Source organism: Triturus cristatus, chromosome 11 (assembly GCF_964204655.1).
Source record: "Triturus cristatus chromosome 11, aTriCri1.1, whole genome shotgun sequence".
Lineage (NCBI taxonomy): Eukaryota > Metazoa > Chordata > Amphibia > Caudata > Salamandridae > Triturus > Triturus cristatus.
The window spans coordinates 194,109,075-194,124,632 of NC_140594.1; positions in this window are offsets into that span (position 1 = coordinate 194,109,075).

Sequence of the window (15,558 nt, forward strand, 5' to 3'; positions counted from 1 at the left end):
GTGGCTCTGGGTGTGGTTCATTGCAGGAAATGTGCACATGCATATGTATCTGTCGTGTGTGGGTCTCCTTTGTGGGGTGTAGGTGGTTCCTGGTGGGACTTGAACACCCACGTATGTGATCTACTTCGGCTTCCATGAGCTCTGACCCCACCCGCACCTGTTCGGCCACCTCGTTTTGGCATTCTGACACCTGGCATTGGAATGCGATGTGTGCCTAGGTGAAGTGTTGGGAGCCTGCCATGGTGGCAGGTGCTTCCTGCTGTGTGGTGTGCAGGGGCTGGGGTCTCCTCTGTGTGGCTTGGCTGCTCTGCTCCTGGGGGTGGGTTGCCAAAGATGTCCATGGGCTGTTGTACAGCGTCGATGTCGAAGGTGTGGTGGTCCTCTCCAGCATCACTGATGAGTTGTCTGGTCTGGTCTGGTCTGGTCTGCTAGAGGTGTTGTTTGTCCATCAGCAATGTGAAGGCGAGATGCATGTTGACATTGTGTTGACATGTATGTTGGCGCATTGTTTGAGTTTACATGCAGACTGTATGACTATGTACATTGTGACTGTTTGGGAGGTGCTGGATATTTGATGTGGGACAGTGGACATTTGGACTACATGACGGATGTGTGGTTGTACACGTGCATTTCCATCTCACAGTTTCCTGCTATGTTAGATATGATTGGCCTGTTTCTGCGCATGACCGGGCCCAGTTGTGTCCTCTGTTCTGCAGTGTCGGTGTTGCACTATGTGCCACCTTGTTGTTGGATGTGCTGTTATTGCTATGCGTGTGTGCTGCAGTGTGCCACGGGGATCATGGACATGATCCAGGGTCATTGTGGGTGTGCAGTGTGCTACACATCTTTGTGCAACTGTGCCATTGTGCCCATCTCCCCTGTCCCCCCAGGCCCTGGTCATGGCTCACCCTGTTGATGTTGTGTCCTATCGAGGTGTGTCCGGACTCGCAACTCCTTGCACCGTCTCCACCCTGATGACTGTGGCCTCCGTTTACTCCAGCCCCTCCTGTGGCGCAGGACTGGTTTGGCTTCTCACATCATGCCAGAGCCTCTTGTTCTCCTCCATGGACCTCCTCGACACTCCGACTGCATTCAGGTTTGCCATTTTGAGGTTCAGTGGGTGGTAGTGTTGTGTCACCTCCGTGACGCTGATCTGGTTTTCCTGCGGACTGCACCCCATCTGCCTCTTCCTCTTCTCCTTGGCCTCCTCCGTCCACGGGGTTCCTTGCTGGTGGTCTGTCGGGTTTGTGGGGTTTGCATTGGCATCTGCATCCATGGTCCCTTTTTTTTTTCTCTGCTTCTATAGTGGATTTTCCCGCATGACACGTGAGAATTGCAGGCCTGTGGCTGGTTTTCGCTGATTTTTGTATCGCTATTGGCCTCATTGCATCTCTTTTTGCGTTTGTGTTTCGCATTTTTTGCGCAGTTGCACTGACTTTATCGCGAACATTTGACGTGTTATCATGAGCCTATCACAAGGAACTGCCGGCTTGTGAATACCACGTTACCACGATGTTAATTTCCCGCGATAGACTGCGATGTGAAGAGTTGCGTTAAGCTAATTCTGCGATGAATATCACACGTTCTTGAGAATATCCCCCTTTGTTATTTATCAGGTCTGGGTAAATAACATGTGAGGACAGAAACAAAATCTCTGAGCAGCCACAGCCAGTGCAGGTAAGAGCAGTGGGGTGGTGGGGCCAGGTGTGGGGGATTTTGACGGACGATGACGAGTGGAAATTGTCCATCGAAATACCCCCTCACTCGGCCCCACCACCCCATCGCTCTTACCTGCATGGGCCACGGCTGCGGTACAGGACTAATTATGCTTTCCAGAATGCATGAGGGTGGCCTTTCCAGAAAGGGTCTTTGTTAGGCAATCTGTTTTTTGCTCCAGAGTTCTCTGGAGTTGGACAAATCTCCGAGGCCTGCTGATAGAGTGGGAGTTAGTCTCTCTCTCTCTCTCTCTCTCTCTCTCTCTCTCTCTCTCTCTCTCTCTCTTTCTCTCTCTCTGTCTCTCACATGAGCTTCTGAACTTTTGTTGACGTAGCTCGCTGTTTCTAAAAGGTGATCAACTAACTGAAAAATATGGTGTCCTAAAAGAAACAATACAGAGTGTTGTTGTTTTGTTTTTTTTAACAAAATGTTATTGCTTTATTACAATTAACATAGGTCGGGCACATCATAGCAGGAATAGCCATGTCCTTATACACTGTGCTTTCGACAGATAAAAGCCCTGATTGTAAGATTACAAAACATATTCTCAATGTACATAACGTAACAACATTACAAAATGTTTTAAATTGAAGATCTATTCTCAAGCTTTCTCTTTCTCTGTGGAAACGTCATAAAAGGAGCATATGTCAAAGCAACTCTCCACTTTAGACTCTCCCATAGACATTAATTTGCTGCTGCTTGCACTATATTACTTGGTCCATGTCTTCAACCACTGTATTCCACTTAAATGCATGTTGCCTTCTATCCATAAGCATAAAGCACATTTTTCTGCTGCATCCTCTGGCGAGCTTTGTGTCGAGTTGAAGAATCTGAAGCTATAAAGTGAAACACATTGTGGTCTAGATGCTGTTATTACTTTTTTTGAAACCTGAAAATGAATTTCTCAGGATTTAGTCTTGGCCCATGTGGTCACTGGATAAATCAAACACTGCTAAAGATTCGTGAGAATTGCCAACTTATCAGGGCACTGGGTACTCATGAAGGGGGCGGAGGGGGAGGGGTGGGGTTTGATATTGAACAGATGATACTGTTTTTGAGATTGCTGGAATTAAACTGAAAATTATATTACAACCAGAACCTGGCCTGTGGATTGTTCTTTGGATGTAACTTAACTACGGATGATATAATTGGGGATACTGAGAAGATGCTCCTTTCGCTTAAATATTAATTGTCTTTTGAATAGTGGCCTGAGGCGGTGGACCACTGAGAGTAAAGCGTCAACACTAAACTGTATTTAATAGCCTAAATTGTGACTTGTGCACACATGGTCTATGCCCTCATCGCTTATGTTGTATTGTGTTACTACTGAAATGGCATGGCAAGCAAAGAAACAATGGACCCAATTCTGTGACTGAGAGGTGAATGTTTGCTTTGTTCAGCATTCCGTCCATCATCTGTTATTTTTGCAATTGTCTCCCTAAGTGGGAAGGGTATGCCCAGATGTGCATCCCATGCTCCCTATGCCTTCAGACTCAAGCTAGCCTGGCCGATAAAGAGTGATACCCTGAACCGGTCCCAAGATGCTTTTTTCTGGTCCATGGAGGAACTGGCTTGGCAGTTCGAGCTGGACTGTTCCCAGGGGGAGCAGGGTCAACCTGATTTCCATATGACTGAGTCCAACCTGGAGAGGCATGGTGAGCAAAAAAATGCAATGAATTGAGCTCAGATCTATGACTGGGTGTAAATGTTTGACAATGTTCACCATTCCGTCCATCATCTTTTTGTGTTGCTATAGTCACTCTGAATGGGAATGGTATGCCCAGAAGTGGTTCCTGTGCTTGCTGTGCTTCTGGATTCAGGCTAGCCTGGTGTCCCAGGAAGCTCATTTTCCGGTCCAGGGAGGACCTGGCCTGGCAGTTTGGGTTGGACTGTTCCGATGTGGAGCTAGGTCAAGACTGATTTGCAGATGGATCCAAACTGGGGTGGCAAGGTGAACAAAAAACGATGGAGTTAACCCAGATTTCTGACATGGGTGAATGTTTGACAATTTTCATATTCTGCCCATAATCTTTTTGGGTTCCTAGGGTACAGAATAATTCCATTCGGACTCTGAAATCCTTCTGCAAATATTTTAGCATTTTATGAACTCTATGTTTTCTGTCTTGCTTCTTCATTCTATTATTATTTACCTTGATGATATATTATTTTTTTCTGAAGACCATTTTGAGTGTTAAAGAAGTTATTCATATGTGCGAGGAGAACTATCTACTAGCAAAACAACAAAGACATTTCTGATTGATCAATCATCAATAAATTAAATGGGATATGTTCGTTTCAAAAAGGTCTTGCCGTGAATTAAACTAAAGCCATTGTGTAATTTTAGATTGGACTATTCCAAGTTTGATACAAAACGTTTAGAGGTTTTTGGCTAGAGTCATTACTAATGTAAATTTATAAAGGAATTTCTCAGAAATATCAGGCCTGATAATTGAGTTGCTAAAGAAGAGTAAGACGTTTGTGTCGACTCCAGTACTTTCACAAGATTTTCAAATGCCCAAAAAAAGCTTTACCAAAGCTCTTGTTCCTTCTCAACCAGGTCTTTCTTCTGGCAGATGCTTTAGATAGAGTAGAGCACTGGGAGCAGTTTTAATCCAAGAGCAAGGCAAGAATGGAGAAGACCCCATTAACCTTTTTCTGTGGAAATATACTCAATCAAAACACAATTATTCTGTTTTAGACAATGACTTGATGGTGGTGAAAGAAGCCTTACAAAATGTGGAAGCAATTCCTTCTTTGAGCCCCCCTTCAAGCGATTACCGCTTACTGATCATCGTAATCTACAAGTGGTTAAACAAGCTGAGTGCAAAAATAGCTGGCATGCCAGATGGACCTTTTTCTTTCAATGTTTTGATTTTAAAATAACTTACATTCCAGAGACCCAAAACATAGTCTCTGTTAATTTATCCTGTCAATGTCTAGAGGAATAATCCTTATCATCTAAAGAAAAAATCTTACCTACTAAGGTATTCTTTTATTAGGTAAAGGCATATGTCAAAAAACATTGAGGACATTCATATTTCACATTGTCAGAAGATTGAAGGTTATTCTCTAGGATGGTAATGCTATAATGTCACAACATATTTATTTATTTATTTATTTATTTGCAGGTTTTTATAGCGCTAGAATCGACTCCAACTGGAGTATCTCTGCGCTTCTGGCGTGAGAGTCCTATATCAAGAGTGGGACATGCGGAAGGCATTAGATCGCATTTGTGAACAACAGGGTTTTTAGTTGTTTCCTAAACACCAAGTGTTCAGAACAGGAACGAATAGCTACAGGAAGACAGTTCCACAATTTAGGTCCCAACACTGAAAGTGCCTTACTTCCGTGCCTGGCCTTCTTGGCACGCGGCACTACCAGTAAGTGCCCATTGCTGGATCTGAGCGTTCTAGATGGAATGTATGGGATAAATTTATTTTCCAAATAAAGTGGACCTTGTCTGTTTAGGCTCTTGTATATTAAGCAGCAAGTTTTAAATTTTATCCTTTGACGGATAGGAAGCCAATGGAGTTCCTCTAACAGAGGCTTTGATGCAGTTCTTTGGGGGGCATTGAGAACAAGGCGAGCCGCAGTGTTTTGTATTACCTGAAGTCTATTCAGTACTCCCTCATTTGCAGAGAGTAGGAGACCATTACAGTAGTCAATCCGACTCATGACAAGGGCCTGCACCAGCGTTTTCCTGAATTGGTCAGGCAGCAATGGAAAGGCTTTACGCAGCAAGCTAATAGTGTGGAAACATACACCTGCGACAAAGTTCGTGTGTTGTTTCAATGACAAATCCTGGTCAAGGCGAACCCCCAGGTTTTTAACAAGCTGCTTGGGCTCAGGTGCTACGCCTAGACCAGGAGGCCACCAGTCAGGAGTCCAAAGTATTTTTGCTTCACCAAACAGCATGACCTCCGTTTTACTTACGTTACACTGTAGATAGTTGGAGGACATCCAACATGCCACAGCTTCCATGCCTGCAGAAAAAGAGCTCCTCAATTCCGGGGTAAGAGTCTTAAAAGGGAAGAGGAGCTGCGTATCGTCCGCATAAGACACGGGGATGAAGCCAAATTTGCGCATCACTCTCGCTAGGGGCGCCACATAGATGTTGAAAAGTGTTGGGCTTAAACAAGAGCCCTGTGGTACCCCTTTCGAGACTTTCATCTCTGCTGAACGATACGTACCCATGGTGACAGTCTGGGTACGATCAGAGAGGAAGCTTCCCAACCATGCCAGAGCTTTGTTCTTAACCCCCACGTTCGACAACCGGTCAATAAGAATGTTATGAGACACGGTGTCGAACGCTGCTGATAAGTCCAGTAAGACCAAGATCACTGAATAACCCCTATCCTGGAACATGTGCAGGTCGTCCATAACAGATAGTAATGTAGACTCTGTACTGTGTTTCGGCCTGAAACCAGATTGAGAGTGGTCAAGGCCGCCCACAGTTTCAATAAAGTTGGAAAGGAGTCTATTGACATACTTTTCTGTAAGTTTCCCAAGAAAAGGTAGCAGTGAAATTGGCCTTAGGTTGGATAATTCAGTCCAGGCAATGGTGGTATTTTTCCTGATGGGCCTGACAAGTGCACGTTTCCATTCTTTAGGGACAGATCCCGTACTCAGGGACAGATTAATAAGTTTAATGATCGTGGGACATAATGTGTCAAATAAAGAGGGCATTAATCTGGCTGGAATAGTATCGTCTGGACTACCACTTTTAATCTGTTTAACCAATACAGATAGCTCCTCAACAGTAATGGAGGGAAAGGAGTCCAGAGTGTGTATGCCATGATCGAACTCTGTATTTTGAAAAGCAGAAGCTGTGTCTGTAACCATAAATGAATACATATCTAGTGCAACATTTCCTTGAACAGTGACATAGGGCATTTCAGCCTTTGCATTTGTATGCGGCATTTGGAGTGCATCTGTTTACTATCGCTTGTCAATTCATGAACTCCAATCCATATCGGTTAGCCAACTGGCTGTGCACTCACATTCTTCACACACTGTTGTCCGACCGGAACAGGCATCTAGAGAGCTTTGAAGTGGTCTTCATATATTTTTGGTTGCATCTACCACACCTGCATACCAACATAGAAATATGTGCAATCACTATATTTCCCATAGTCTGTGCTACTCCACTCAGTAAATCCTAACATGGGGACATTCCCAGGCGACATGGAAGATTCAAGAAGGATCCCTCATGAATCTCTAACTGTGGGATAGTCTAGTAGGGTTGATTATATGTAGGAAACCAGGTAAAAAATAAATTCTGTTCAGGAATTTAAAATTGATCAGTTTGTGCCTGTAGTTTATAAAGACAGCTTTGTTCTGCACACAGCAGTAACTTTAAATCTCATCTGTTATCATCATCCCGTTTCCATTTTGTTAGGACTTTATTATCATTATTTGATTCAGTATATAATCCTTAATGTTGTTCCAGAGCTTGATTCATATCCCTCAGTAGAAGGAACTCTACAGTCTCTTTGGGAAAGAGGTCCACCTTGCTTACACTGCATGTCACACTCTAAATCACACAAATAATAATTCCAGATTTGTAAAGCACCACTTATCACCCCTAAGGGTATCCAGGTGCTGAGGGAAGTCAGGGAAATTAAGTGAGCTATTGCCCAGAGTCACATGATGCTGAGCTGGGCTGCGTCCGGCGCCCGACCGTGTGCGCTCAGGAGTCAGCCTCTCTGGTGCTGCACCACACCTCTCCCTATGTCTAAAAATATATGTCAAAGCACTTATGCTTCTATTTACCTGAAATTAATCTAAGGTTAGGAACGTACCACCCACATGTAGCTGCCTCACACTTGCAAGTCCAGCAACCTCCAGTCAATTAATTTCTCTCCTCTCAAGTGTCAGAGCCACTGCATGGTTATTGTGAAGCCAGAATACTAGGGAATATATCCACGCTAAAACGGCTGCTTTGACCATGGTCCATACTGACCAATTAGTACAGCAAACCTACTGGAGTGTGGGCTGGCTACTGGACTCACACAGGTCCCAGTGAACAAAGTACCTTTCCTAGACGCAAACAACGAGATGCCTAGATCTTCTCCACGCAGTGAAGCTGATGTGTCAGCTCGGGAGACAGGTCCCGAAATCGAGAGGCATTGAGTGATACACCAGCTTCTGACATGCAATTGAGTGGATGCCACGATCCCACCAAGCTGCAGCGGTGGTGACAAGCTGTCCGATCCATCGATCTCTGGAGTAAAAGCACTAGTTTTGAGGCGATGAGACAATTTTACTTTCGCAATAGGGTCAATACACCAGTTCTGCTAGTCTGCAGACATGAGATGTGTCGAAATTCATGTTGCAAATATCTAGGCCACTTCCAGTGAGCCAGGCGCAGGAGCAGGGCTAGAGACTTTGATATTCCTGAGTCTTAAGTAACAAGCCAACACGCCCTTGGAGATCACTTTTAGGGAAGGCAGAGTCCATCTCTCCTTCAGCAGAGTCAGAGAGCAGCAGGCAGCAGGTTAACAAACAGAAAAGCAGGCCTTCCAGATTAGCAGACCAGTTGAGTCATTTAAGCAGCACAGCAGTTCATCTGGCAGAGCTTCACTTACAAGTCCAGTAGTGTCTGATTTATTGGGTCAGAGACCAGTACCTAAACCCAAAAGTGCCTTTGATGTGGGGGTGACTTCAAAGCAGCTCAAGTGCATAAGTGCATAAGTTCTACTTTCTGCCCAGTCCTGACTTCCAGGGTACATCAGCCCTTTGTATGGGGACAGGACACTACCTATTCAAGTAACGACTTAGCCCCTCCCTACCATCCTGCTCAGGCACGGCCATCAGAATGCAGATGTATGTAGACACATCTATCCCTCCCGTGTTGTGGCTGTCAAGAGGGAATGCAAAAAATGTAGCTGTCACCGTCCCAGAGGTGTATTGGAGACATTCTGTCAGACATACAGAGCAGTAAGTGCAGAGAAACTTTCACTTTCTAAAAGCGGCATTTCTAAAACAGTAATGTTAGATCCAACTGTACTTGTAAATAGGATTTATCATTACCATTCCAAAGATATGAAACTTGAAAAAGCTCCTCTCTAATCAGGAATTAAAGCTTAAAAGAGTACTAAGGAATTCCCAGTGCTAACCTATGAGAGGAGTAGGCCTCACAGCAGCGGAAAACAAAATAGGTTGTTTGTCACTACGAGGAAATGCAAAACATAAAATTCCATGTCGTTCCTTTTACTGGCATAACACTCTGCCCTTAGGGCTACCTAGGACCTACCTTATAGGTGACGTATTTCAATAAAAAAGGGACTTTAAGGCTTGGCAAGTAGTTTGAATGCCAAACCAAAGTGTCAGTAAACTGCGCACACAGGCACTGAGGTGTCAGGCCTCAGAGAGGTTTGAAAGGCTACTTCCATGGGTGGCACAAGCAGTGCTGCAGCCCTCTAGTAGCATTTAACTTACAGGCCCTGGGTATATGGTATACTACCTTACAAGGGACCTTCAAGTAAATTAAATATGTCAATCAGGCATACACCATTTACACACATATTTAGGGAAGAAGCATATGCACTTGAGAACCGATTAGCAGTGGAAAAGTGCTTAGAGTCCTAATTCCAACAAAAATAGTTCAGCAAAAAGAGGAGGAGGAAGGCAAAATGTTTGGGAGGACCCTTCAGAGACAGACATTTTCCAACATCGATGATATTAGTCTGGCGAAATTGTTTTTACCACGTGGTACAGAGATATTTTTCACAGCAGAAGTTAAATTCTCTCCTCATAGTATGTTACAATCCCTCTTTTGGCTGCATAGAGCTATCATGCTGTGAAAGAACTCTGGGGATTCCAAAATTGCAGTGTACATGTTTACAAAGGTGACTTTGTAATTCCTGCTGTACCTCAGTCACAAACAAAAGCCTGCCACAGGAGTCGGCATACATGTAGGACAATACATAGTGATTTCTTGACTAGTTTGGCCACCACACATGAGGATTTTTTGATTGAAGCAAAGTATCTGTTCAGTCCACAATCAGCTGCAAAGGCACGAGTTGTGCCACTCCAGGTGACTTTCCTGCAGAGGGCCCATCACCATACCATGTCTTTCCAAATATGCCAATATTAGCCTTTCCTTCTTAGGGTTATGCAGACAATCATGGAGCTGGAGAGTGAGAGCTTTTAGTTTAATGGTCATCTTAAGTGGCAGTTGCCATGCCCTGGCAAGGTATTCCTTCATTTAATTACTGACTCATTGTTTTAGGCCAAGCCAAGAAATCAGCCTTAGAACCAAACCCTAGTATTCACCTGAAAATAAGAACTTTGGAAATCCCCAGGTATATATTTTCTAAAGAAAATATATTTATTCTTACCAGACAGCCACAAACCCTTCTTTTAAAATTGTGCCATGACTCCTTAACAGATAGTGATTGAGACATAAAGGTGACTGAAGAGCTTGTAAGATGAATTTCTGGTGGGCCAAATTGAACAGAGATATTAAGAGACACATTATGGTCTGTGGTGTCTAAAACCAGGCTAAGGCTTGCATGGGCCCTCCTGGCAGATTTTTAAAACCCCTTTAAACTCCATTGAGACTATGGGAATGTATTTCCACAGACTTCACCACCAGTTAACCATCTTCAGAGGGCTATATGGTCTAACAATCAACTGGCCCTATCTTCTGAATTTCATCCTTAAATAAATGGGCAGATTGAAAGGTTAAACCAGACTCTACAAACATACTTACTGTATTTTTCCACGCCACTCAATCGAACTGGAAGACTTGACTATCTGTTGCAGAATTTGTATATATGCAATTTATTCCTCCTTAGGTTTTAGTCCATTTCTTGCAATCTATGGACATCATCATAGAATATTCTTAGAAATCCTGGAGCATATTCACAAGGAGCTATCGCCAAATTAACGGCACTTTATTGCAGCCAAAGTCGAGATAAATTTACCTCCCCATTCACAAGCTGGTGCTAACAGCCCACAGCACCAGTTTACCCGCGATAGCAGCTGCAAAAAATATTGCCACAGAGGACCCCGGCAGCTATCGCTAATGAGATGCAGAGTGGGCGGTCCCGTGCCAAAAGCCGCGATAACACCACTCCTCAACATTCTCAACGACCAGCCAGATCGGCGATAAGAACACAAAACCGGCGATAAGGTGCGTTAGCAGCAGGAAATCTACACCTGCTCTGACCACGGCAGTCAGCACCACAAAAGGGAGCCCAGCCCAGGGCCACATCGGAAGTGCAACAGATGCCATGGAGCCACTCATCATGTGGCCCAGACACCCAAGAGGGCCACAACACCCACCGCCACCACCCCCCGGACGACCCCTCCCTGGCACCCCCCGAACAAAGACATGCCACATCAGCTACACAAAAAAATGTACAAAATAATCTGCTTGATGTCGCACAATCACAACTGGTGAAATGCATGTGTCATCACAGAAATGAGCATCACACATTCACTTTCGAAGCAACAAATGAAACTTTATTAATACGAACACTGAAATGAAATGAAGACACATGGCGGCTCCCCTCGGGACACTTCATAGGTCACAGCCTGCAAGACAAAAAAAATTACGAGAAGGTGTATCCTGTGCACATCAAAGGGCAGAGATAGAGCGAAGCAGAGAGACAGAGAGGAAGAGAGGAAGAGAGAGAGAGAGAGGAAGGCGGAGAAAGAGGAAGAAAGGGAGAGAGGAAGAGGGGGAGAGAGAGAGAGAGAGACAGAGAGAGATAGTAGAGAGAGAGAGAGAGAAAGAGTGGGAGAGAGGGGGAGAGGAAGGGGGAGAGAGAGGAAGAGAGGGAGAGAGAGAGAAAAGAAGAGAGGGGGAGAAAGGGAAAGGGGGAGAGAGAGGGAGAGAGGGAGGAAGAGAGGGAGAGAGAGAGAGAGAGAGAGACAGAGAGAAGAAGAGAGGGAAAGAGAGTGCCACCCCTGCGCACCCAGGCCACACTGCTGACCTGCTGCCACCGGTGTGTCTCCAACCACTTGCCTGTATGTATAGCAGTACACCAGGTCACACATCTGAGTCAGAGCCATCATCTGAAACAGAGTCCAGATACATGACTGGCCCAGTACACACACTTGTACAAGACAACAGCGCCTGCCCGCCCATGCACACCCAGGCAGAGGCACCACTCCCACTGCTTATCAGAGCATGCCTGCCCATGCACACCCAGGCAGAGGTACACCCAGGCCTCACTGCTCACCTTCCGCCACCGGCGTGTAGATAGGATGTCCCACCATGTGCCGCTGCATGCCACAAGCCCGGGGCCCGCGGACATTGTACCCTCCACACTATGCAGTTACGGTCCACAGGCCACCAGGTCTCACGTCTCTGGTGCTGGGTCTTGAATTCTCCATGGCATAGGACATACCAGTGCACCCGGCCTACATTGCGGTCCAGCAGGGCACACAAAACATGAGTTGTCCGGACCGCCGGGACGGTGCATCATCACAGGCTGCCCACCCGCTCTGCAGTTTAAGGTGCCACTGACTCAGTGCACCCAAAGTCACCGTCCCGTGGCGGGGTGCCTGTGCCGGCTGCAATGCTCGGGGTGCGACTAACCCTGTGCAACCCCAGCCAGCACCACGTGGTGGTAGGCCCTTGCTGTACGCAAAGCCTCGGGTGCCACTAACCCTGTGCAACCCCAGTCAGACCTACGTGGTGGTAGGCCCTTGCCGTACGCAGAGCCTCGGGTGCCACCAACCCTGTACACAGCAACTCATGGGCCATTTATGATTGAGTCACCACTGGAAGAGGGGAATGTGACGTCGCCGAGCCCCTTGTGTTGGCGGAGTCACATGACCTGTGACGCCTGTGCCGGATGGGTGTGGTGTATGTGCAGACCTGCCCTCAGGGAGTGGCTGTGACATGCTGACAACTAGACCAGTGACCTGCACACCACCAGCAAGTACGCCTGTGATTGGTAGTAATGAGGGCCCCCCCGGGAGCGTAAGCAGAGTGGTCTGGCTTGCCGTACGCCGCACCAGTGCAGGGCTTGCAACAATGACTCATGGGCTCTGGGCGTGGTTCAGTCCATGTCCGGACAAAGAAGTCAGTGATGCGTGTGTCCCTGTTGTAGTCTCCACGGGACCCGGTACACAAAATGCAATGTAGCACCCTCTGACTGGCATCCCACAGGATGAGCAACATTGACGCAAGGGTAATCACTGTCCCTACATTCATCCACACATGCATACATGACTGATGAAAGACATAACACAGCAGTGCGTCACTGGATGTTTATTGCACACCCTGTGCACTTCTGCAGCTGGAGCTGTACAGGGCAATGCCGAGCACACTACACAATATGGGCCCGTGGAGGGCCAGCCAGAGTCCATCCGGGGATGACTAGTCCTGCGGAAGAGAAGGGTACAGTCCGCAGTCTGTCCGCCGTGTCATTGGTTGTCGAACAGGATGTGACAGACCATGTTGCTGTCCAAGGTGAGTGCATCGGAGTGTCTCGGGGATCAGTGGAAGGTCATGAGGCCATGTGCAGTACCAAGCAGAAACAAGCCAGGTGGCGGAAATGAATGCTAGTGCCTTCTGATCACAAACCCATCCACGTCCTTGTCCCCGGATGTGTGCTCTGCCCCACCTGTGGGTTTTGCAGTACCGGCTGCAGCACAGTGTGCCACTGACACATCAGGTGCCTGAGTTGATGCGCCTGCTGCACTGGGAGAGACTGACACACCAGGGGGCGGGGATGTTGATGGTGTGGGGGTAGCAGCATTCATCAGCGCCACGCCTTGTGGGTGCAATGCCATGATGGAGGTCTGCAGGGCATGATAGATCCCAGCTACATTTTGATGATGTACAGCGGTGGCTGCCATCCTTTCTGCCTCCATCCACACCATGTCCTCCATGAGCTTTCGCGTGTGTGCCAGCTCACGGCTGGCATCGCTGGAGCCACTCTGAGCGGTCAGCTGTTCTTCTCTCCGCATCATGACTCCAGCGATGTCAGTCAGGGCTCGTTGGAGACCATGGGACGGACATAAACACCATAGGATGGCGTCCAGTTTTGGCAGCCAAGATACCAAAGCCCACCCTCACCTGTTCAGCCATCTCCCTCTGGCACTCCAGCACATGGCATTGGAAGGCAATGTGTTGTTCCTGGGGGTCTTGGGAGAGTGCTGGGGCTGTGGTTGCCTTCTGTTGGGTGGTTTGGGTGGTGGGTGGGGTCCCATCGATGTAGCTGGGCTGCCCTGATTCTGCAGGTGAGTGGCGGATGAGGTCAATGATGTCTTGGATGGTTTGAGTGTCGATGCTGGTGTTGTCCTCCTCGTCATCAGTGAAGAGTGGCTGGGACTGCTCTGCAGGAGGTGTTGACGAAGCCCCTGCAAAGTGAAGGGGGGATGGTGTGTTACAATGTGTCCACATGTATGTAGCCGCATGGTACATGTTGACATTCAGACTGCATGGCATTGTACATTGTGAAAGTCTGTAGGTGTGGTCGAGGAGCCAGGGTCATTGTGGGTGTGTACTGTGCCCTGCTTGATTGTGCATGTGTGCCATTGTGACCATCTCCACCTGTCCCCCCAGTACCTGGTGGTCACACACCCTGTTGCGGTTGTGTTGTGTCCTGTCGAGCAGTGTCCACTCCCCCGACTCCAGACCACAGTCCCCACACTGATGACTGTCAGCACTAGCTCCTCCATGTCATCCAGCTCCAGCTGTGGTGCTGGGCCTCCACCTCCGGTCTGCATTGCTGCCTTCTGGTTGGGGGAGAGTTTCTCCTTGGTCTTCCGCTTGATGTCATTCCATCGCCTCTTGACCTCGTCCATTGTCCGCTTGTGCTCTCCGACGGCATTCACCTTGTCGACGATGTCCCATCATATTCCAGTTTTGGTGCCCAATGACATGATGGAGGTGACAAAGAGTTGTTGATGGTGTTCCATCACCTCCGTTACTATGATCCTGTTCGCCTGCGGACTGAACTTCGTCTTCCTCGTATTCTTGTCCTTGCCCTTCCCTGTCCCCGAGGTCCCAGGCTGGTCGTCGGGGATGCTTGTGGGGTTGCACTCATCCTCTGCGCCTGCTCCAGCTGCCTCCATGGTGCTTGGGTGTTGGTCAGTTTGTGTTTGGGTGCTTTTTTCTACTTTTATGGTGATTTTTGACACCTGCCATGTGTGTGTTGCAGGCCTGGTGCTGCTTATCGCTGATTTCCTCATCGCTCTTTGGCCCATCGCTTGTTTTTTGGTGTTGTGGTTTGTGGTTTTATCGCTGTCGTGGTGGTTGGATCGCGGACATTGTCCGCGGTTTCGGTAGACTATCGCTTGCTACCGCTTTGTTGTGATTTTCACGTTGTCACAGGGTTATTTTCCCGCGATGGGCTGCGATATTGAAAGTTGCGTTACGCTACTCTTGCGATAGTTATCACACATTCTTGTGAATATGCCGCCCTGTCTTCAGACATTACAGTTCCAGCTTTAGAGGATTTATCACGTGTTAAACACCCTGAAAAAACGTAAATTCCCTTTGGAGAAAGCCCAGCATTTGTGGAGTGGGAAGATCAACAAAATTGCAGGCTAGTTCCAATAAAGTGGGTGATACATTTTAGCTTTCTTCCAAGTACTTGCCATCTTTGATTCATTCATCTAAATCAAGCCCAAAAATGTTTGGCCCATTTACTATACCATTAATCCAGTGGCAGGCTAAATACTTCTCCATGATGGAAGTTTAATCCTTCCTTGTTAAAGCATGATCATTCGAGAAGGGTATCAACACAACTTTTAACCTTACTAGTTAATGATGAAGAATATATGAAATTAAACAGACTTATGATTTGAGCTTTGCTAGGAGTAAACTTCAGTTTTGATAAATAAGAGAGGATTCAAACCTTTTGATGGATATCG